Below are 22,119 nucleotides of genomic sequence, written 5' to 3'. Positions count from 1 at the left end.
GAATTTGAGAAGGTGAATGTTTAACAGGATAAGGCCCTTGGAAAGCAGGACAGCTAAAAGCAAATTCAACTGATTACGCAGACAACTATAATATCCCAGATTCAGTGCCGCAGGAAAATAATCACCAACATCATTTGGTTCTTCCTACTCAAAGATATAAAATAACAGGTTGGAGAAGCAAAACTTCATGAAAGGACGTCTCAATTCTGGGGAGGGGTGGGAGTATTTGCATCTAAATAGAATATAGTAAGAATTCAAAACAAATATTGATATAAGAATCCATGATATAACTTAAGCAGAGAAGAAATTAGTATTACATAATTTAATGTGATAATTGTTCTATTGGGTGACAACGTAGAAAAGTCAAGATTTTGAAGAGTATAATTTATAAGTAAGCTGTATTGGAAATGTGAAACAATTATTTAAAACAAAACCAATGGGGCACAATAAAGAAGAAATATAGCCTGAAACAGCCTGGTCCTCACCTACCTGTTGAGCTTCATCTCTTTCCAAATTTATTTATGTGATCCAGCCACTGACTTTTTTTCTGATCCTTAAAACAAACCTCCAAGCTGGGCTCCGTCTCAGGGCCCTGGCACTTGCTTTTCTCTTGCCCTAGAATTCCTCCTCCCAGACTTTCCCCAGGCTGGTGTCAGGTAAATGTGTGCTCCTCAGAGAGCCTTCTGAATGATCATACCCAAAATTGATCTTCCTTTCAAGTCAATACCTCATTTTCAGCCTGTTTAACTTTCTTTGCAGGACTTGCCACTATCCTATTATCTGGCCAGATGCAGTAGCTCATGTCTGTAATCCCAGCACTTTGGGAGGCAGAGGCAGGTGGATCACCTGAGGGCAGGAGTTTGGGACCAGCCTCGTCAACATGGTGAAAGCCCATCTCTACTAATAACACAAAAATTAGCTGGGCATGTTGGCAGGTGCCTGTAATCCCAGCTACTGGGGAGACTGAAGCACGAGAATCGCTTGAACCCAGGAGGCGGCAGAGGTTCCAGTGAGCCAAGATCGTGCCACTGCACTGCAGCCTAGGTGACAGAGGGAAACTGTGTCTTAAATAAATAAAAATAAAAACTATCATCAATTCATCACGTGTTTGCTGGCATAATCTCTGTCTCCCCTTTTTGCACTTTGAATACAAGCCCTGCAAAGGCAGGCTTCTTTTCTCCTTCACTATTGTATCCTGAGCTTCAATAACAGCATTTGTCATCTCTCAATATATGGTCACTGATTAAACAAATATGTATAACCTGACCAATAGATAGGAAACTGTGAAAATACTATCAAGAATAGAAGAAAGTTGAGGTAACATAGGAAATGGTGGTGAACGACATCATTGTCAGTGGCTAACATCAAATAATCTGAATTTAGATTAAAGTTTTAAATAAGCAGATGCACTAAAACATATTCTTCAGAGTGGTTAAACTTGCCAACTCTGTAATTACACATTTGGTCATATTAGTCCTCGAATTATGAAATTTCGAGGATCACTCATCTAATAGCATCAAACCAATGTGTATGTTGACTCATGAAAATTCATATGAAGTTAACTACCATGTGGTTGCTTCCAGTTTCCTTTTTTTTCCAATAGAGTGGAATTAATGTGTGCAACCTAATGAAATATGCTGCAATTAAAGAACTACTATGCATAGTAATATCTCTGCTTGTATACGTTTCAAATAAAATACAGTCTGTGGTGACATTTCAGGAATGGAAAGTATGAAAAGCAAAATTAAATTGTTATTTGATTTCAAATTGCAGCTGGGTACCTGAATGCAAAGACTGTCCATGAAAAACTGATTGTTTAATGTACCCCCCCAACCCATCTTAAAAACATTGTTATATGTATGTAGGTTTGTTCTTTACTCATAAGGAAATATAGCTTGGTCCACAAACCAAGAAATATTAAAGCACTTTCATTTGTAACAAAAAACCACCGACACAAATGCCTGGCATCTTGGAAGAGTACTAATCCTCACTGTAGCTGAGAATTTCTGTGACTAGGGCTTCAAATCAAGTGAAGTAGGGTAACCAACCCATGACTTTGAGCCTCAAAGAGACTCAGAAATTGTCGACATAGATACAGTCTCTTGGAACAACCAATTGGAAGAAAATAATAATAACAATTCACACCAATTTTCCTGAGCCACTTTAAAATAATTTCACACGTACACCTATTTTTCTCTTAGTTATCTTTTGTTACTGACCATTGGAAGGAGTACAATATTGGGATATCAATGCAGGACAATGAATTAGTTTATCATCTCATTCTAACATGCATAAGCAAATCTATGATGCATCAAGCCCGTACAAGCTATACTCTGATATATAGCGTTATATCAAAGGGCTAGTCTTAGTTGTAGGCCAACAACTATTTGCATTATTATCTTCAGGAGTTAGAAAAATCAAGGTACATTTATGGTCAGAAAGATAGGTGTTTCCTTGAGAATACACAAGAAAAATATTTCATCCAAAAGATTTTCTTCTTATATCTTTAAATACTTGTTTTAGTTAAAGTGGGAAAAATAAAAAATCTCCGGGTTCTACAACATGATATAAGAATTTTATGTGGCAGCATTAGTATTTCTTGAAAATCTGAACACCATACTCTACCTCCCCTAAAAAATTTATTGAGTCACACATACTGAATGACAGTTAGGTGTTGACAGTGTGTCTACTCACATTTGCTAAAAACAAAAATGCTTTCTGTAATGAGTATCAATGTTACTCAGGGTAATATGGCTAAGTTACTTATGTTGATATTCTTACCTACTTTCAAATGATCCCATTGTAAAAGTTTCATTGTCATCTCTTTTTAGCATTAGGAACAAAAATTCTGTAATATATTTTCATATAAAAAATGGGAAGCGACTGTACAAAATTACTATAAAATAAACTGAAACTGACTAGCTGGCTCTCATATTTTTGAAATGCATGTTCAACAAAAAGAAATATCAAGCAAAATTGCCAACAAATCTTTCAAAGGCCACTCATCAGTGCTAAAGACCACAAACAGCTTGTCATAATTAACTTCGTAACTAAGGAAGATAAACGTAAGCAACAGCACACAGCCCAAATCACAGCTTGAAAAACGAAATTGAAATGGCTAAAAACTGAACTTGGGCCAAACTGCTTTATCCTAGTCACCTTGTTTCATAAATCAAGTAGAAAAATATCTGTACATCAGCAATGTTGTATATTAGTTCAGTTTTATTGATGTGATTCGCATTATTTTACGAAGTGAACTTTCTCCAAAAAATAGCACGAATAAAGGGATGTGAATTATCACAATATACTATTGACTCTAACTTTAATGCTGTTTCTGCAGATATTACTAACCTGCATCTTGTCCTTTTGATCAAACGTTTGTCTGTCCAGGATGTGACATGGAGAAAATTATTCCAGCAAGCCTATGGGCTTTCTGCTTTTTAACTTCTGTCTCACACTGACGTTTTCCCATTGCCCTACCTACATGAACCTACTTGGTATTGCATCCAATAATTACACCGTAATTTTTGAGCTGAAAAAGAAAGTCATTCAGGTGAGAATTTTATCGGTGGGAACCTTGTGTTTACCACAGAGAAAATTTAAAATATATATATAAGGTGGCAAGAATAAAGGTGCCAGGAATAAAGGTGACAAAATCCTTCAGCTGAGTTAGAAATAAGGTATGTAAATAGCTCTGTAATACCCCCACATTTTCTAAAAATATGAAATGCAAAAAGAAAAACAAGAATATAGTAACCACAGTTTCAATGTAGTTGGAACTTGCTGCCTTGGGGTGAGGAGAAAGGAGGGGGAAAGGAGAGGAATCCAATTCCAATTTTCATTGCATGATTCCCATACGTATCTATCAGAATAGTTCTCTTGGCCAAGTATTTATTAAAAATCCTCACCCAGTCTGCTTATAAACAATTTGAAAACTCACACATTACAATATTCATAGCTGTGTTCAAGAAGTGACCTTCCAAGCTGACTTTATTATGAACTATAAAAAGTGCTAGCTAATAAAACACAAGGGCATTTCGTCAGTTTCCAAGATTTTACTTTCCAGGCTTCTCACCCCGTTCAAAAATCCCTCCTACCAGTGATCAAAACTGTTTCGTGACTCACCCTTGACTATACAGAAACCCAAAAGCAGAGGCAGCAAAAAACATGTATCCCACTGAATCGTAAGGACAGCATTCAATGCAAATTTTAAGGACAGATTTGCAGATTGTACCACTGCTCTCTGTTGTGGCTTATTTGCTGTCTAATTACATGCATGCAACTTTTTTGAGTTTTACCCTTGAGTATGTATTCTACGAAAGCTCATAAAATTCTTGAAATTAGCTATACTTGTAATCTTATAATATTTCCCAGACTGTGAGTAAAATTGTACTTATTCACTTAAAATTAATATCCTTTTCTGGGTTCTCTGTGGAATCCTGAAAAAACATTAGCCGCAATGTTCACAGACCTAGGTGTTTTAACCCAGCAGTCATGGCTATCTACCTTCTAACTATGGCAAAACACGATTAGAAAATGTCCTGCTGCTCAGAGCCTCAACCTATGACATGAATTTGCACAGAAGTCATTAAGTAGCAAAAAAACAAAAACCATTCTCAAGGCTTTTAAAAAACTCAAATAGGCCAGGCGCAGTGGCTCACACCTGTAATCCCAGCATTTTGGGAGGCCAAGGTGGGCAGATCACCTGAGCTCGGGAGTTCGAGACCAGCCTGACTGATACGGAGAAACCCCGTCTCTACTAAAAATACAAAAATTAGCCAGGCATGGTGGCGCATGCCTGTAATCCCAGCTACTCGGGAGGCTGAGGCAGGAGAATCGCTTGAACCCTGGAGGTGGGGATTGCAGTGAGCCGAGATGGTACCACTGCACTCCAGCTTGGCTAACAAGAACAAAACTCCAACTCAAAAAAAAATAAAAATAAAAATAAAAAACTCAAATAGGCAACAGAACACAAGGAAATATGCGAGGAAGAAACCTCTCCAATGCTAACAAACCATTCATTTTGTTCTTGTTATAATTATGTACATCCATGAAGTTGTCCTATTTCAGAACCAACTACTGACTCGAGCACTCAGATGACTGTGTTTACTAACTTAAGTAGTGTTGTGTGGGAATCCAGGCTTGGGAAGGCCATTTCTTAAAAATCTGGATTTAAAAAAAAACATATGAAACTTCCAACATTAAAATTCTCTGTAGCTTTGGTTGAAATGAAAACTGGCCTAGACTGGATATTTCACTGAAAAACAAATACCCTCTGGCACGTCTAATGAATGTTCCCATGAAGTGGATTTCTCGATCCTAGACTTAAACACTATTTTGTAGAATGAGGCTTTTAGAAAATCTTGCCTTTTGTCTGCATCTCAGTCTTCCCATATTTAAAGGGAAGTTTGGATTGGCTTCCAAATGTCTTTCTGGGGAACTGCTCCTCGGAAGACGCAGCTCGCTTCTAAAAGGTTCGATTCCAGATCTACTGAATCAAATTGCCAGAGAAGATGCCCAGGAAGCGGCATGCTCCGCAAGTCCTTAGGTGACTGTGATGCAGAGCCTGCAGCTGCTTAGGCGCACCGCTACATGGACCTGGATGAAGGCCCTTCCGTTATAATACCCACCGTCATCCCAATGAGCCCTGCAGAAAGTGAGAGGGAGGAAGAGGTGGTAAATAACAGGGGTGTCTGGCAGGCGTCAGCAGCAATTACAGGTAGGAAAAGGGTGTCACGTCTTCCTACAAAGAAGCTACTTTCCTTTTCTTCTCGGGACTCCCCCACCCCCTGCTGGTAGGACCCAGCATTTCTCATTTCCCTGCTCTGCTCCCGTTACTATAGAGACAGAAGCCAGGAGTAGAAAGGAAGATGTAAACACGGAGCTGGCTCCTGGAAGGGGGGAAGGAAGGAGAGGCGTCAGAAGAAAGCAAGTAAGTGGAAGTTAAGAGGAAAAGAGCAAATCTGCATGGGGCACAGGTCACCCACAAGTATGTCTGTAGGGCTAGCCAAGTAATGAAAAGTAAAGCTGGGTAAATAAAAAAAGAGAGAAAGCGCTGGGGGTAACGGGGCAGGGGCAGGCAGTCCACCTAAGGCGGCCACTGCCCAACTGCAGTGATGTGGGCAAGGTGAGCCCAGGGCTGTTGTGGCTACCAAATTTTTCAAGAAAAGCCAGAAATTTCAAAATCAGAAATTTGGATTCTATTTTATTTGAAACTCCCAACATTTAAAAGTTTACAACGAAACATTTAAAACAAAAACTCCACATATCAAATCGGCCTGTAGTCTGCATCTGTTGCCTAAGGAGACGTGTGAGTGTTGAGAAGGAGGTCAGTGAAGAAGTAAAGGGTCCAGGAAGAAAAACGTGATACAGAACAGTGAAAAGGAACTGGTTTGCAGTGACCATTGAACAGAGGATGAGGACGTTGTCAGCGATTACCTAGGATGTTTGGTCGACCCCTGACGATCATGGATTTAACTTGTTTGTTTTTCAGAAATCACTGACTGCTTTTGTCAAAATCAGAAGAACACTCATGTGGCTATTTGCAATTTTGTCCTGGTAAAGATCCCATGCATTGGCTCCAGGGCTTCGAGGAGTCAGGCACTCAGGTGGTTTGCAAGCAAGGCTCAGCCAGGAACCTCCTCACATCCACTTTATATTCCTCAGAAGGGGAAACCCTTACACAATTGGAATAAAATGTTTCCTTTGTTTTCACTGCTGCAAGAGGATTGTGAAAATAATAAAGGAACATTCATTAAGGATCAAGTGTCGAGTGTGCAAGGTTGTGAGAACCATGCCAAAGCCCTGACCGCAGCCCCTGGCACACAGCACTGGACAAACATCAGCAATTATTAACATCTGTTGTCCCTGGCAACAGCCCCATGAGGAAGGGATTTTTATTCCAATTTTAGAGATGAGGAAACTGAGATTGGCCTGATAAGTCACTTGCCAATATACTTAGAAAGCAATGGAGCCAGGTTTGGGAGGTTTTACTCACTAGTCTAAACTCCCAGTGCTGAAGGGAGATGTGAAGAGAAAGGGCAGGTGTCCACCACAGCACAGATGCTGAGCTGCTGCCCTTCCACCCTTACGCAATCTTTCAGACAAACTAAAGCATCAATTTCGCTGTAACTATTGACTCATTAGAGGCCAAAGGAGATCAATGAAAATTTTTAGTTGTCTTTATTACATTTTATGAAGAAAATGGTATTCTTGCTATGTTTAAGACCTTAAGAATAGTACAGGTCAAGGATCTGTACTATTAGATGGAATATCAGGGAAGAAGAAAGTACTTCAGCTCAGCTTCCTATACTGAAAATTACAATGCAACAGGAGATTCAGTCATCAGGAAATGAATCCTATGATTTCAAATACCCAGAATATATAAGCCATACAATTAAAATGACTTGGTTTGCTTGAAATAAAAAACTAAAATTAAGTACAGTGTTGCTTAACTGATCAAATTAGACTGCTGAGTTACAATTTTTCATGTCTTGCTATTAAGAAGTTTAATGTTTTTCAGAGCTTCAGCAGTATTAGAAAACCTGAATAAAATGCAAACACATTAAAAAAATTAGATCTGGAAGGGTCCTTATAAATAATTTCTTATAATTTCCTCCTCATCTAATAATTTAGAAAATTTAGATCTAGAAAGAATGCAAACACAAGCCTCCAGTCACATTGCCTCATTAGTGGCAGAGCTTCGACTGCTTGGGACAGGTGCTACTAACAACTTCATAGATGAAACCAATTTAGTGTCTTTAGTTACCTTAATGAGTGGACACATTGAATTGGATTTCATTTTCCAAAGAGAAAGTACATAAATGTGTATATATTTATATATGGCATATATAAATATGGCTATTTGATGTATGTTTTATATATTAATATCACTTACATATGCTGTATATATATTATTTGATATATTGTTTCTAATATATTGTTTTTATGCATTTCAAAAACAAACTCCCACCTAAAAAATTCACGAAAGAAATTTGGTAAAGAATTATTGACCAAATATATGAAAAAAAAGCAATACATTTTTTCATGTAGATTAGCAAAGAACAAAAACGTGATAAAACACACTGCTGGTAAAAACATGGGTAAATCAACATTAAATGTACTATTAATATCTCTGTAAATATGTGTCAAAATATATAATGTGTATGTATATCCTTAGATTCACTAATTCCAATGCTAGGGATTCATTTCAAGAAAACAGAGAGTTGTCTAAAAATACCTAAATAAGGATGTTCATTTTTATGTGTCTTGTAAAAAATTACAAACAACTTAAATGTTACATTGACAGAATCAATTCTAGTATATTATTCAATGACGTTCTTGGGCTACCATAAAAAATTATATTGCCTTTTATTCATGGGAATGATGGTAAGCTTCTAAAAGAGAAAAGGCAAAACGGAGATGCTTAAAATATAAATGTGTCATCCCACTTCGTAACTTTTTTTTTTTGAGATGGAATCTTGCTCTGTCACCCAGGCTGGAGTACAGTGATGCCATCTCAGCTCACCACAACCTCTGCCTCCAGGCTCAAGCAATTCTCCTTCCTCAGCCTCCAGAGTAGCTGGGATTACGGGCGTGCACCACCAAGGCCCAGCTAATTTTTCTAGAGATGGAGTTTCACCATGTTGGCCAGGCTGGTCTTGAACTCCTGACCTCAAATGATCCACCTGCCTCAGCCTCCCAAAATACTGGGATTACAGGCATGGGCCACCACACCCAGCCCACTTATGTAAAATTTTATGTGGATATCTGAAACAATATGCACCAAAGTACTAATATTGCTAATCTTAGCATGTAAGATTTTAGATGATATTTCATTCTTCTTTATATATTCCTGAATTATTTAAATCAAATTAAAATGATCTTGCATTATAATCAGGAAAAAGATCAATAAATATATTTCTAGTTTGAACTTTTTTCAAAATTAAAGTACTTTTTCTAAAAGTAATACACGATGATCTATACCAATGGCATGATTTTCCACATTTTCCAAAATAACATAATAGTTACCATTTTTTAAAAGTTAACAGTGTTATCCTTATGATCCTAACATAATTTTAGATATAAACTAAATGCTAATAGATAAGCATTTCATGAGCTTTACCAGTTGAAAGGATATTTGAATTCAAATAGAAATTTCCTCAGTATCTAGCTGGGTGAACTGGGCTCAACCAGTGAAACTTCCTTAGACATCATTTCCTAAAGCATTAAATGAGAAACTTTAGCTTAATGACCTCTGAAAATATTTCTATTTCAAAAAACTAAAAGTAACTCTCAAAACTTCAAAATGTGAAATAATTCCTTAGTAATTTACATCCTCTGAAAATATCCCCCAACCCTTCCTATTAATACAACTCTAGGTTACAAAGGATAAAATCATATGTCAAAGTTTCTCAACTTGGTTATGGAAATGTGAAATTCTTCCATAAGTCCTTGAAGAGTATCTTAAGAACTAAACAAAATATACATTCCTATTCTAGGGTCTTACTCCAATGACAGAAGTTGATAAGCGATATCTGTTCTTTTGCTTCCCAAGGGCTTTGCTAGCATCTTAGATATAATCATGCACTACCACCAAGACGTTGACTAGTCTGAAAAAAAAAAAAAAAAAAAATCAATGGGTTCTGCTTCAAGTAGCTTATTCGCTACGTTGCTACCATTTTCCAAAAAATCCTGTTTAGAATTGATGCAATGTGGCTTGTCATTTGGGCTTGAAGATCACTCCATGTGGGGTTTTACCCAAACTGGAAAACTTCCACACATTTGTAAAGCAAAAGACACATTTCAGGATATTCATTATCTCGCATCAAATGAAGCACTAAAGCCCCATCTCTAAAAGTCTATACGCCTCACTGGGAATCAGATGAAAATGATCTCATACCTGTACATGCTGAAGACCTTAGGTTTTTTTGGAGGGATGGAGAAGGTGTGGAGTTACAGAGGACAGATTTAACATTGAAACAGATCAGAAGTGGTAGGTAGATTCATTGGCATACTTTGGCTAGAGACGGAAGTGTAAGAGGTATATCAAAATTGCTAGCATGAGTGATGATAAACAACAACTGACATTCAGCTTTAGAATCAGAAAAACAAGAGGGAATACTGGAGACTGTCAATACCTGGAGAACACAGGTGGCCTAAAGGGAACAGCTTCAATTCAGCTCAGCAGATTACCACTATGTGGAAACACAGGCCTTGTGTTGCCAGCGCTACTTTTTATTATTTTCATAAGAAGCTGCACATCTAAGTTCTATCCAAATCTGTTTCATTCCAAAATGCTAGCAACCATTTGTTTTTAACCCTGTCTGAGCCAACACTGCACTGGGCAAAATAAAACAGGATTATGGGCCAGATTTGGCTTGTGGATGACCAGTGTGCAGTTACTGACTCAGATACAGAATACACAAAACATATATAATCAGTGCCAAAAGTAAAGTGTCTTAAAATATATATTAATAGATGCATATTATCTTGTTTAGTGGGGGTGCTTCATGAACAAAATAACCAAGGCAAGAAAAAAGGATAGGGATGAAAGAAATTTAGAGGGAAAGCTAATCATGACCAAAGGTGTACAGACATGAAAATTTTCATCCTTTTTGTTTTTTTAACTATGGGGGTTCAACTGAGTTGAAAGATTAGGTAGAGAGGTATGAGGTAGAAGAAAGCTCTAACTAATGAGAAGCTGATTATATACACCAGGCACTAGACCTACTATCTTCATATTTCATTCTAATGGTAATGTGGTAATATTATTCTTATTTTCTAGATGTGAAATGCAAACTGGCAGGCATTAACCAATCTATAATCTGACAGCACAGAGTTGGGATTGATGTCTGACTATAAAACTCAAGGTGATTTTTGTTTTGTTTTTGTTTTTTATTTTTTTACCCAGTATTCTGTGATACTGGAAAGTAGGTTACACTTACTGTCTAGTGTTTCCCTGCCCAACAGGGTAGCCACTGGACATATAAGGGCAATGAACACCTGAAATGTGGCTAATATGACTAAGGAACTTAGTTTTTTAAAATTAATTTGCAATTGAACTTTTAAATGATGGAAATGTATTCAGTTATTGGAAAACTTTTAAATGTGTGATGAACAACTTGTATATGGAAATCTACTTTTTTAACTAAAAATTTTGTAAACTCCAAATGTATATCAAATGGTTGTGATGAATATTTATAATCTGAATTAAGATGTGAGTAAATACACACTGGATTCCAAACATCAGTATGAAAAAAGAATGTAAAATATTTTAAATATTTTAAATATTGACTACATGTTGAAATGATAATATTCTGGCTATACTGGGCTAAAAAATGTATTATTAGAATTAACTTTACCTATTTCATTCTATTTTTTTAAGTGTGGCCATTAAAATACATGTGGCTTGTATTATATTTCTATTGGATTGCACAGATCTAAGTCAATGTTTTTCAACATCATCTGTACCTTAGAATCAACTGGAAGCTGGATAAAAATATCACTGTCAGTCTACAATTTAACCACTTTTGGGGTGGGATTTGAGCACTTGTATTTTTAAAAGATGTCTCAGTGACTCTAATGTGCAGCGAGAATAGAGGTACCATGCTTGAGAGATATAACTTCATTCTGTAGGCAGTGGGAAGATACTGACAGATTTTGAAAGAGGAAATAACAGAAGGTTACCAGGTGTTGAAAAAAGATGAATCTTGGAATCTTGGGCTGACAGGAATATATGCATGGATGCTCCTCCGTGGTCCAGTCTGCTTACCTCTCAGCTTCACCTTTCCCATTCTAGCCCTGGCTTGCTAGCATCCAGTCTCAATGCCTTTCTTTCAGCTCCTTGACTGGCCAAGCTAGTCCCACCTTTAGGATTCTCACTTGCTTTTGTTTCTGCCCCCACAAAGCTCTTACTGCAGATCCCTACATGGATGGCTGCATTCTGCTACCCATGTCTCCCAACCCAAATCTTATTCCCCAATATAAAATAGCCTCCCCAGCCCTGACCATTGGTGTCTTTCATTTCCATCTCCATTTTTCTTCATCACCCTGACACTGCCTGAAAACTGCTCATTTATTGCTTACCTTAGTTCTTTCTTACTGCAATGCAAACTGTAGGAGAAGAGAGGATTTGTCTCTGGTGCTCACTGTTCTATCTCCAGTGTCTATAAGTGACCAGCAAACAAGGGCACTTCAATAACTATTTAATGAATAAAAGAATGCACATGTCACACTTAAAAACAAATTGTAAGCACAATGCTTTGATTTTCTAATGATTTACCAAAATTTTGAGATGTCTGCAAAGTTTTAGGGCTGAAGACCAAACCCAAAAGAAATAATTAGAGACTCGATTAACATTCACTTTTGGTAAATCTCTATTCTTAAAGCTAACCTGATTGCTTGCTAGTTTGCTTGAATAGCCTATTACCTTAGTTTGAAGTAGATATATTTAAATTTATCTAAATGTGTTTTCCTTGAGTAAAATGCCAGACTTACGAATCTTTAAAAAATCTCTCTCTCTCTCTCTCTCGATCTCTCATGTCCATGCATATATTCCCATATACACATGGATTTTATATAATTGATGATGGTAGTTTCCATTAGCAAGCCTTCTTAAATAATTTGCTTTTGTAAGTAAAGTGTTGACCTAAAAACAAATCGGTGCAGAGACTGTGTTTTCTGTCCAACAGTAGAGCAGAAAAGTGCAGCTGAATCTAGACTTGTAGACTTACATTAATATGTGGCTCATTTACTCCCTAATAATAACTTGGAAACTTTCATATTGCAATTTCTATCTTGGACATATAGATGCATTCTCAGAGAACATGTTTGCTTGGGAGTACATAAAACTGAAAAGATAACAGCTAGTGTTTATGAAAAGAGATTATTTTAATTCATTGACTGATTCTACTGCTGTTCTGGTCAACACTGTAAATATAAACAGTCATCCTTCAGAGATACAGGAACAAAAGAATGACATTTTTATTAGATGCATTTTACCTTCGAAAATTATCAACTTTTATGCTCACATGGTGAGTTTGTAGTATTAATATCACATCTAATTTCTCTGAGTCTCAAAAGATTTTCAACTAATCCTCTGATGGTTTGTGTCCACACAAACCAATAGAAGGATTACATTCATCCAGGTATGACTTTCTCATCTGTGACAGGTATAACGTGAGCAATACTCTTTACATATTAAGCCAAGCATAATTCAAGAAATTACGAATGTAAGTTAATACCCTCCATTTCATTTTAACCACTTCTGAACACCATGCATTAAAACACCGTAAGATGGAAATTGCTAATGAAGTTTAGTTGCAAGGGAATGGAAGTACTCCTGTTATTGTCCTTGGATTGGACCCAGTAGTGCAGAACGTTAGAATTATTATTCTTCATTTGTCAGTCGCCAGAATCTGAGAAGCTAAAATTCTCAGAAGGGGGATGGAGGGAGCATTTAAGAGGGTCAGTGGGTAATAAGTCCCAGAGGCCATATTAGTACACCACAGCTCTGAAGAAAATGTTTCCATTTAGCTGGATGATGCCTTGGCCAAGTATCCACAGATCATAGAGTAAATAGGCTGTGCTTTAGTCTTTACTAACTTAGCATACATTTGAACATTTATTTAAGATGCTCATGCTAAAATGAGCAAAATACACTAATATTCCAAATTCCTATGTAGCCATTACAGTGAGGATCCCAAAGTCAATGGCTTCCAGGAGACTGTGAGATAAATTAGTGTAAAAGGCAAGAAGAAAGACAATGACTAGAGGAAGGGGCTGTGGGGTCTGGAGAGTACATGCTCCATAAAGGGAGTGGCAGCTACATTTCCAGCCAGCTTATTGTTGTCACTTAGGCGTAGTTTTGTCAGATCACCAAATTTTTCAAAAGAAGACAAGAAAGTGTATTTCTATGTAAAATCTTCCAAATTTTAGAAAGAGACAACTAAAATCCACATTTATAAAGATACCACGTGAGTTGAGTTGCCAGATTTAGAAAATAAAAATACAGGACATACAGTTCAATTTGAATTTCAGGTAAACAATGAAAACTATTTTAGCATGAGTATGGCCTAGATATTGTATGGGATATATTTGCGTAAAAAGTTATCGGTTATTTACTCTGAAATCCATCTTTTAACCATGTATTCTCTTTTGCATCTGGCAACCTTTTGTCTGGCTATCATAATGTGAACCATAATTGCAAGCTAGATTCTTCACTTGGACTGCGTCTACTTTTAAAAAGTCCTGCCTTCATAAGCTCCAATTGTCTCTTCATTGGAATATTTAATTTGAACCACCATATTAGACTTTGTTATTCAATTACTATGTTTCTGTTTCTTTGGAGTCTTGTTTTAACAAGCAGATGTTAAAGAATTTCCTCTTCCTTTCTTTGATAGTAGATCTAACTTACAGAGGTAAGTTCAAGAACAGATGAAACGTTATATGAAGACCTTGAATATGGATGTTGAAGAACATAAACCCATATGAATTTTCATAGTATAAAATAATTTGGACAATTGAATTAGGGGCAAAGCAACAACAATAGTAACTAGCATACATTAATATATACCATGGGTTAGGTCTTGTCAGGCCCTTTTATATCAAATTGCTTAATCTTTTTGTTTCTATGAACTGTTGGCACTATCATTATTCTCATTTTCTAGATGGAGTACTGAGGCACAGAGATGCTAAATGTCTTCCCTAGGGTAACACAGCTAGTACATGACAAAACCAGGATTCTAACCCAGATGTTCTGGCTCCAGAGCCTATTACTCTAATTTTCACAAAGCACTAAGATCAGTAAACAGGAGACTGAAAGATAAGCAGCTCTAGGCAACGTCCATCGGTTTTACAGAACACTGAGACAAAGACATTTGAGTCAGGTTTAGATTCATGAACAAAGATCTGCTATATACAAAAAGCAACATATGGTATAATCTGTGCTGCCCTTTGGACATGCACAGATAAAAACAATACTCTTCCAAGATAATTTCTTCCTTAAAAAACTACAACATGAAGGTGAGAGGATAGCCTCGCAGTCAGAAGAATAAAGTGACTGGCTTTATGAGTTGTTCTGTGAATTTTATGTTCTGTGCATTCTACAAAGTAATGGGAAATTAAATTAACACAGTTTTTTATAGCATTTTAAATTTTTACCACAATTAATTTCCTGTACTACTGTATTTGGTTCTGCAGCAATCATTTGAGTAAATTTAACTCACATATATAATGACTTCCTCCAAATCAAAGAAAGTCATTTTTTTTCTTACTTACTTCTTAACAACCCACCTGTCTGCTTTATTTTATGTGAAAGGTTATGAGGCATAGGCCACTTTTGCATCTTAAAGTGAAAAGAAGTTTAGGCCTCCTTTTTATTTTATTTTATTTTATTTTTATTTTTTGAGACACAGTCTCACTCTGTTGCCCAAACTAACAACCTCAGCTCACTGCAACCTCCGCCTTCTGGGTTGAAGCAATTCTTGTGCCTCAGCCTCCTGAGTAGCTGGGACTACAGGCACCTGCCACCATGCCCAGCTAATTTTTTGTATTTTAGTAGAGACAAGGTTTCACCATGTTGGCCAGGCTGCACTCGAACTCCTGAGCTCAGGCAATCCACCTGCCTCGGCCTCCCAAAGGCCAGGTATTACAGGAGTGATCGGCCATGCCCGACCTAGGTCTCCTTCTAAGAGTCCTCTCCATCCCTTTAATATCTTTTTTCAGAAAAGATCTGTTTTTGCAATTAATAAGGCATACTGCAGACATTGGATATATACCACTTTTCATCTCTCTGGAATACTTCCCAAAGAAATTCTAGGCAAACCTTGGTAATAAGAGACAGACATGGCTGGCAATTCACTTGGCTTCTGACTCACACCAATAAAAACCTGTACCTCCAAAAGGAAGGCTCAATCAGTTGCACAGAGAAGGCTTTTATAACCCATCTGGTACACACTCCTTATTTTATAGCTGAGAAGTTCAGGTCAGATGGAATGGGCTTACTAGCAAAACCTTTCACCTCACTTTGGAAAGGTTTCCTGAGATTTCCTTTGCCCTACCCAGTGGAGGTATAGTAGGCCCATGGTTGCAGGATAGACAATGTTTGGGCAGATCAAGTACACACAGGGAATCCAAATCTGCAAACATCTCTTTCATCAGCTGTAAAATTAGAGAGGAGGAAAAAGCATTCTGAGTTTCTTCCTAGCATTCTTAATATTCTATAACTTCCAGAATTATTTTCAAAAACTTGAGCCCTCAAGCACATGAAATGTTAACATCTAGGTCCCTCAATGCAGAGAGTAAAATTCCTTCTGACCTCAAAGCTACTCACAAATAGGTTATGTTCCAAAGGTGTTTGTGAGCAAAATTTTACTCAGAATAATTTTCCAATGGAAAATGTATTATATACGGTGGTGTGACAGGCCAGGTCAGAAGATAATGAACTTTAATACTAGGTGAATATTTCCCCTTGCAGGGCACAGGGCTGGATCCATGTAAAGTTTAGAAATGAGATAATCTTTTTGACACTTTCCCAGATTTTATTATTCTACCTCCATTTCTCATTACTCATTTTTTTTCCAACCAATGCTACCTCTTGTCCCCAAAGAACCAGAATTTGGTAAATTATTTACTTGCTCTTGGCACTAAATAAGATTATTTTTCCTTTGTCTAGAAGGAAAGCAAGCTTGTTAAATAAATATACCCTAAATTGTAAGGCTCAAGAGCCCCCAAACCTTCATAGAATTTGTCTAAATTTTTAAAACTTGTTGGCTGGGCATGGTGGCTCACGTCTGTAATTCCAGCATTTTGGGAGGCTGAGGCGAGCAGATCACTTGAGGTCAGGAGTTTGAGACCACCTGGGCCAACATGGTGAGACCCCGTCTCTACTAAAAATACAAAAATTAGCTGGTCATGGTGGCGTGCACCTGTAGTCCCAGCCACTCAGCAGGCTGAGGCAGGAGAATTGCTTGAACCCAGGAGATGGAGGTTGCAGTGAGCAGAGATCGTGCCACTGCACTCCAGCCTGGGCGACAGAGCGAGACTCTGTCTCAAAAAAGCAAAATTAAAAAATACAAAAACAACAACAAAAAAGAAAACTTGTGCTATTTTTTACCTCCATGAAAAAGTCCAAATTGCCAAGCTGAGTCTTTCACAATTTCTCCACAGCCACCCCACCAGCCCATTTTGCCTTCTTACTCAGCAATCTAACCACACCAAATGGCTTGCCAATCATGTTCTTTTTTGACCTTTCCTGTACTTGCTTCCTTGTGTGGAAAGTCCTTCTCTATCTGGAAATATTCATCAAGACAATTCAATTGCTGATACTTTTTTGAAGCCTCCCCCCAACTGCAAGTGAACAGATGGATGGATGGACGGATGGATAGATTAAAAAAAAAATTCGTTATCTAAATCCCTAATTTGTGGAATTTAGGCAAGATAAATCAAAGCAAAGAGATGAATGAGTAGCATAGGTAGAAAATAGGAATGCAAAGCTCACAATTAAGTCTGAAGACCAGACGTGAGAAGGAATCTACTTTAGGCAAGATTTTTAAACCCTTCATTTCCATGAAGCTACATTAGATTAGGAGGCATTTTCACATGTATTCTCTCATTTGATTCTAACAAGCCTCTGAGTCAGCCAGGGAAGGTATTATTTGTTCCATTTTACAAATGTGAGAATTGAAGCTGCAAGAACAGAATTGCCTCTTTTCAGGATAGATCCGCTTGATTGCCTTTTCTCAAGATCAGAGGTCTCTGTCACCTGGTTGCTCTTTTGAAAAGTGTAGATCATCTTTAAATTTTCTTTCACTTTTGTTTACCCTCCATGCCTTGAATATTTTTTCCAAAATATTTCTATGGCAATGGGGGTGAATGAAGATATAGAGATTAGAATGGAGGCAGAAGTCTCATGTCCTCACATTTTACTTTTGATTTTCTCGCATGTGGATACATAAATGAATGATTACCTGTCTGCCATCCTAAAATTAAAATCTTTATTTTTCATGACATAGTGTTCTTAGTAGAAGCAAAGGAATATGCTATGATCATAATGAACCTTCATTACTTTCTTCAGTCAATGACAGAGATGATGTCTGGTTTATGTTGCTTGTTTTTTTGTTTTTTGTGTGTGTTTTATTTAGCGGCATAAAAAAAAAGAAACAGGGAAGATGGCTTTCAGCTATCAAGCATTTTGATAATTAGCTTTATTGTTGCCTGAATCACAGGGCTGAATGTCTGCCTCTTTATTATGGGTGTAACAATGACCCATTGCAATGAAACACATAAACTGATTTATTTTACTTTTGGAGTAACAAGAATTGTGATATATCATTTCAGGGGAAATTGACTGTACAAGTCTTCTAATATGCAATGTAGCTCATTTAAGGTTAATGAAAGTGATTGAGTGGCTTGATATACCTTTAATCTATCTGCACATTTTATAATTAAGGAAAGAATATATTATGAAGAAGATTAAGAATCCTAAAGGACTATTCAATGTTATTTTTCACAGCAGTTTTGTGTTTTTATAAAAGATGGACACCTGATAATCATATGTTGACAAATTTGTTGAGTTTTTTCCCCATTTTCCTATTCCTTTTTCTCCTACATTTATTTCACTGACTTGTTTGTCATCTCCGAACAAGTTAGCACGTCCGTGAAGACGGCAATGTTAGTTTAACAAATAAGTGGCAACGTGACCTGGGAGAAAAGGTTTCAAGAATGCTATGGCATCACGAAATAAGACAAGTTTCCTATGTGCATTCATATTGCAAAGAATGAATTTTACAATTTCATACTAAAAAAATCCAATCTAAAGCCTTAATTGTTATAAATTTTAATATTTCTTAAGTCTATGATGTGTCCAATATTGAAATTCAGCCAGAATAAAAGTTTCTGGTTGAAAATATATAGTAAAATGCTACCAATGTATAAACTCAGAAGTGTAGTTATCCTCTAGCTCAGGAGTTGGCAAGCTAGAGTCATGGCCCACCCCATTTATTGCTAATAAAGTTTTACAGAACACAGCAACACCCATCTGTTTACATATTGTCTATGGCTGCTTTTCTGCTATGATGGCAAGTCGAGCAGTTATTTGGGACAAAAACCAAATGGTCCACAAAGATTGAAATAATAAGTTCATTCTTTGTACACATAGGGAAACTGAGGCCAAAATTACTTGTCCAACGTTACACAGATTTTTAACATTTTATTGAAAATATATTCTCATAAGTAAGACCTGATATTCATCACAAAAGGCAATGTAGAAGCTTGGGCTTCTGAAATGAAAAAGACCTGGATATAAGTTTAAGGACCACCAATAAGCAGTTGTAAGGCCTTAAGCAAATTACCTAGTCCCTCCTCAAAGGACAGATTTTTACCCACAGTCCATTCATCTTATTCTTCCTGAAATCTCAACAATGTTCAGTTATCTCCTCTGTAAACAATGAAAGGGAAGAGAAAAGCTGATTCCATCTCTAACTTCAGGAATGAGCTCTGATTTGTATAAAGTTACAGTAATTCCCTTCCCTCTTGCTAGTGATTGGCTCAGAAATTGGCACAAGACCAGAAATGACTGATGCAATTTGCAATTTGACTAAAGGATTACTAGAGGTTTCTTTGATAATTCTTCCTTTCTCCAGAGATTCACAGGGAGCCAGTTTCTCTCTTTCTATCACAAAACATGAATAAGAATGTATTTTGCTCCATTCAAAATGGAGAAGATTGGTAGCCATCATCTAACTGTTTAATAACTAGGGGAAACAGTTTGAGCACAAAGCTGACAACTAGATTAGGATAGATTTAATAGAATGACAAAAAAAGCAAACTAGTATATGCGTTTCTGTGCCTGGCTTATTATACATAGCATAATGCTCTCAAGGTTCATCCATGTTGTTGCATATTGCAGAATTTCCTTCTTTTTTAAGGTGGAATAATATTCCATTATATGTAGATATCACATTTTCTTTATTCAGTCAGATAAGAACTAGCTCCAGTTTGTTTAACACAAAAGTTAAGACAGGAGAAAAACTTGCTTGCTAATGTAAAGTCAATTCATGCATTCATTTTTTTAATTGTATTCACATAATCAGGAGTTCGTAAGGTTTTGGTCTTATTTCCCTTCTGTTACACTCAAAACCAGAAATTAAATGGAGTAGCATGATAAATGGAACTAGTGAACATGATCAGCAACGTACACTAATGATTTTTCAGGAAAGGACAGTAGACAGGAGGCCTCTCTCCCTCTATTTTTTTTTTTTTTTTTTTTTTTTGAGACGGAGTCTCGCTCTGTTGCCCACGCTGGAGTGTAGTGGCCGGATCTCGGCTCACTGCAAGCTCCACCTCCTGGGTTCACCCTATTCTCCTGTCTCAGCCTCCCAAACAGCTGGGACTACAGGCACCCGTCACCATGCCCGGCTAATTTTTTGTATTTTTAGTAGAGACGGAGTTTCACCATGTTAGCTAGGATGGTCTCGATCTCCTGACCTCGTGATCCACCCGCCGCGGCCTCCCAAAGTGCTGGGATTACAGGCGTGAGCCACCACGCCTGCCCGCCTCTCTCTCTCTTTTAATGGTGGAATTCTCCTCATTTTCTGGGCCTCTGCGGATTACTCAGGGCAGAAAAGGAAAAAGTAAATCAGTTTAACAGAGACAGATAAATAACTGTCTTTGGCCTAACTGGAGTTACTACTATGGTAACTCAATATCACAGTCCAGAAAATCAGGGACAGTCTATGCAAATCTAAGAAAAAAAAATATATCTTGATCTTGTAGCATATAACTCGATTTACCCACTTCAGATCAGTGTGTGATGTTTAATGTTGGTATCCTTACCATGAAACACAGTCACCGTGAAATGGCAAGATGGCAAACAAACTATAATTTGTAAATACTTCACAGAAATCACATATGATAATTTTCTAAGTAATGGGCAAGAATTTTTTCAAGTTTATAAGCAATTCGTTAATAAGAAGATGACCCAGTAATTCTGGGAAGTACATGAATATATAATAAATATACCAAAAATAGATTCTTATGCTATGTTAATAAAGTTCCATATGCTGTGTGGAGAAATGCCTGTGTTTAAAAGGTGATTTCCAGGTTGCAACCTCAGCCAAACACCCGCATGCTAAAATATCATTAGGCAAAGAATGTTTACTGCCCCTACTTAAATCTAAAAATGATCGTAAGTGTTCCCCTCTGCAATGATATAACAGAAATATTACTATGTTCCCTACACTTCCATCGCATTTTAGAAGAGTACGGCATTTTGAAGAAAAAAAAATCTGTTTTTTTAACCACTGAACTAACCAAAAATATTTAGATTTTCAAAAAATATAATGGGAAACCAATAAGATAAATTAGTCATTCATTCTTACATCCACTCCATAATTTAAAATGTTTATTGAGAGCCTAGTATGTGCTAGAAAAACATTTAGACCATCTACACACTTTGTATATAAACAGTAAGCTGCACCCAAGAAAGCCTTCTGTTAAAGCTAGAGAACAGGTTTGCATGATGGTTTATATAAATTTTTTAGAACCTTTTAACAGGCAGCCAAACCATAAAGCAAAAAGACGACAGTTTATATGTACCCTTTTAAAGGGGGATTAATTTAGGTAGAGACACAGCAGAAGCTTTCTGAATTCACAAATGTATTTATTTAGGGCAAAAGGTGAAATGTCACTTCTGGGATTGATAGCATTTGGTTTCACCCCAGTCTTTGATGATCAGTCTTAGACTCTAAGCAGCGTTGAATCTGGAAAGAAGAGTGGGTGTGAGGATACTCCATGTAATGAAATGTGCCAGGTTTAATTCCCTTTATTGCTTGGTCAGGGCAACTGAATTAACCAGCCACATCTGTTCACTTTGGAGTACCCAGTCTGGGTTCTTTCTCTTGTGCAACAGGGTTCTGCGGGTTATTACATTGTTAAGTCTATTTGATCTATCTGTTTCTTATCTCTCCTCATGCAGAGGGGTGGAGAATCCATTAAAATTTTGAATATAGACCTGCCAACGCTATCATCTTTCCTATGTTAACAGGGAACTACTCCTTAAACAGGACTTCTTTACTGGGACAGATCTTTTACAATATAGTTAGGAAAAGAAGAAAAGCA

The 22,119-nt window shown here is 37.1% G+C and overlaps 1 protein-coding gene across 3 annotated transcripts in view; it reads right to left on the bottom strand.

Annotated features, from left to right (window-relative positions):
• Nucleotides 1-22,119, bottom strand: part of TENM2 (teneurin transmembrane protein 2) — a 1,386,931-nt gene that overhangs the window by 1,232,791 nt on the left and 132,021 nt on the right. The window contains exon 2 of one of the 3 annotated variants that reach the window (XM_058440114.1): nucleotides 12,088-12,202. The exons of the other annotated variants lie outside the window; for them this stretch is intronic. The gene's annotated coding sequence lies outside the window, so the exon portion shown is untranslated. The remainder of the gene's footprint in view (nucleotides 1-12,087; nucleotides 12,203-22,119) is intronic. 3 annotated transcript variants of the gene reach the window in all.

This window comes from Hylobates moloch, unplaced genomic scaffold (genome assembly GCF_009828535.3).
Source record: "Hylobates moloch isolate HMO894 unplaced genomic scaffold, HMol_V3 SCAFFOLD_6, whole genome shotgun sequence".
Lineage (NCBI taxonomy): Eukaryota > Metazoa > Chordata > Mammalia > Primates > Hylobatidae > Hylobates > Hylobates moloch.
Note: the sequence above shows the minus strand (reverse complement) of the source record. Positions and strands in the feature narration are given on the sequence as shown.